This window comes from Artibeus jamaicensis, unplaced genomic scaffold, assembly GCF_021234435.1.
Source record: "Artibeus jamaicensis isolate MK-2021 breed Jamaican fruit bat unplaced genomic scaffold, CSHL_Jam_final scaffold_1964, whole genome shotgun sequence".
NCBI lineage: Eukaryota > Metazoa > Chordata > Mammalia > Chiroptera > Phyllostomidae > Artibeus > Artibeus jamaicensis.
Genome location: NW_026522030.1, coordinates 20,976,909 through 20,979,856, shown reverse-complemented (window position 1 = coordinate 20,979,856; position 2,948 = coordinate 20,976,909). Strand labels below are relative to the sequence as shown.

At 44.0% G+C, this 2,948-nt stretch overlaps 1 pseudogene; it reads right to left on the bottom strand.

The window, feature by feature from the left end:
- Positions 1-1,429: 1,429 nt before the first annotated feature.
- Positions 1,430-2,387, bottom strand: LOC119048780 (olfactory receptor 13C7-like; annotated as a pseudogene).
- Between the last annotated feature and the right edge of the window lie 561 nt (positions 2,388-2,948).

Sequence of the window (2,948 nt, the reverse complement as noted above, 5' to 3'; positions counted from 1 at the left end):
TTTATCTGCTTTGTCTTCTCCCCATGAATTCTATAATGGACGTCCGTGGTCTGTCTTACATGCCTTTCATTTTCTCTGAAATAACTTAAATCTCTATCTTTTTTCTCTGAGTCTAGGAGAGCAAGTTAAGTTATTTTTCATTTTAAAATTCATTTCAAAGCATTGCCCTATCTACTTGTAAATATTTTTAGTGAAATTCATTTGATTAATAATGTAGTTTTTTAACCTAAGAAAATATTCTTATCTCCCAGTCATCTTTTCTCCTACCCTCTTTTAAAAAATTTTATAGAATGTGCTTGTTTTACTGATTCAACAACCCCTTGAATTTCACTGAGAACATTAGTAAGAATTTTCTTTAACATTTACACCATCTTCCAGCAGTAACTTTTTCAGCAAAGACTGTTTGTTTTGGTTGTTAGTTTATTTCCTTTCTATTGAATTACAAGTTTCCATCAACTATCAGAAGTCTTCCATTCTGCTCATTCTTTTCCCTGAACTTCTAGATTGGTTAGTATTGATTAGTTGGCCTGGAATTCCTCACCAATTACGTGGGTGATTCTTATGTGTTTCCTGGTGAGCATCACGACCACCTCCCTCTGACCTCGTGTGGCTTGGGGGCTTCTCACAGAGAAAGCAAGTGGTGGTGGCCACTTGGCTGCATGCTTGGTCCAACAAGGTCAGGTGGTTAATAGAATCAATCAGCTCCTCCTTGACACACATCGGCTTCCACATTACTCTGATGACCCATAAGAGGCCAATGCTATCTAGGGGCAGAACCCAGAGATGAAAAACATTTTTAGAAAGGGAAAAAACAAGAAGCCTGAACCTTTGACTCTTGCATCTGTTTGGTCACATCTTCCTCGTTACCCTCTCTGCTCCCAGAGTTTGGATGTGGGAACCTTGATTAAGGAGAAGGGAAAGGGGCTAATTATGGAGACATAGGGAGGAAACAATTCAGGAAACGGTTTTAAGAATTAATAAGGAGAAAAAACAATAAGCACAGAAATAAAAATATTAGTGCCATTTAATATTGAACAGGAAGAGTTGAACACTAGCATAAAAGTAGGGGTCCATTCAACATATTCAAAGAAAGCCAGCAAGGAGCCATTGAATCACAGACCTTCAGACCAGAGCTTTTTATAAGTTGAACAATAAAACTTGAAGAGTTACATTTCCTTCACATCAATTTGCTCACTGTGCATCACAGAGATAGAGAACTATAAGGCTTTACCAACTGGAATAAACTTTTTGGAATTGCTTATAGGATGAGGTGAAAAAAGTCCCATAAAATGTTTCCTTTTCACAAAGAGCCACCCTGCAGAATTAGATTTACCTATGTAACCTCTGAAGCAGTTGGCCCTGCATCTGGTCCCCTGAGATTCTCAGGCAAGAGCAACCAGGGAAAAGAACCATCAGAACTTTTCCAACATCACTGGGCGAAATGTTTGCGAAATACCAAGTTTCTCACAGCAGCTTTCATGTCCTTGTTCCTCAGACTGTAGATGATGGGGTTGAGCATGGGGGTCACCACCCCATAGAAGAGGGAGATAAACTTGTCTGAAGGGTCCTCTTTGTTTGCACCTAGTGGGTCCTTGGACTTGGGTTTCCCATACATGAACAGGATGGTCCCATAGAAGACAACCACGACTATGAGGTGGGCAGAGCAGGTGGAGAAGGCCTTTTTCCTCCCCTCTGCTGAGGGGATCCTCAGGATGGTAGCAATGATAAACACATAGGAGAAAGAGATGAACAGAACTGGGACCCCCAGGAAGATTACATTGGCCACTGTCATACTGATCACATTGACGGAGATGTCAGCACAGGCCAACTTCAGGACAGCTAGAATCTCACAAGTGAAGTGGTTGATGATGTTGTCCCCACAGAAGGGCAGTTGCATTGCTAGGGATGTCTGCACCATGGCAGTGGAGCTTCCAGCTACCCAGGAGCCTACAACCATGGGCACGTAGGTGGACTTGCTCATGATCTCTGGATACCTCAGGGGGTTGCAGATGGCCATGTAGTGATCAAATGCCATCATGCCCAGAAGCACACACTCTGTGGCCCCCATAGCAAAGGAGAGCAACATCTGCACAGCACAGGCTGAGAAGGAGATGGTTTGCCTGGGGGTCAGGAAGCTGTCAAGGATGAGGGGGACTGAGGAGGTTGTGTAGCAGATGTCCAGGAAGGAGAGGTTCCTCAGGAAGAAGTACATGGGCATGTACAGGCGGGAGTCAAGGAGGTCACCAGGATGAGGACCCCATTGCTCAGCAGGACCACCAGGCACATCAGCAAGATCAGTACAAACAATGTGTTCACCAGCTTTGGGTGGGCGGAGAGGCCCAGGAGAATGAACCCCATCACTGGGGAGTCCGGTTGGACCTCTCCATTGTGCACCTACTGCCACCTGCAAGAGCTCAGAGAGCCAGCTTCATGGTTCTCTGATGCCCAAAGTGGCCAGAAAGCCAGTGAGGAACTTGCTTTGCTGAGCAGCTGGAGAACCAGTATGGCAACGTGGGTGGTTCTCTTTGTCGTTCTAAGTAAATGCAGAGAATTCGATCAAAATCTACTTGAGATACTTGGCTATCCCAAAGAAATGTTTGAAATGTCACCTGATTGGATTCAACATTCCTAATCACAAGGTAGGAATTACACATTTACTCTAAGTTATACCACATGTGGCTGGTTCATTTTAATCAATTTCGTGAGAAGTGTTATATTTCATTTGTGTTTTTTCCCCTTTGGAACATAAACCTGGTTGAACTAACTGGCTTTCATCTTAAATTCCCGATCATTTCCCTCTCCAGGCACTTTTGGTACGACTTTCCTCCTCTTTCACAGTTCTCTCAGACAGTTTGCAGGCTCTGGAGCTGTTCATTCATTCGTGCCTTCACTTGCTTCCCAAACTCCTCTGGAGCGATTGCCAGAAGAACTGGCCTCCGCCAATCACT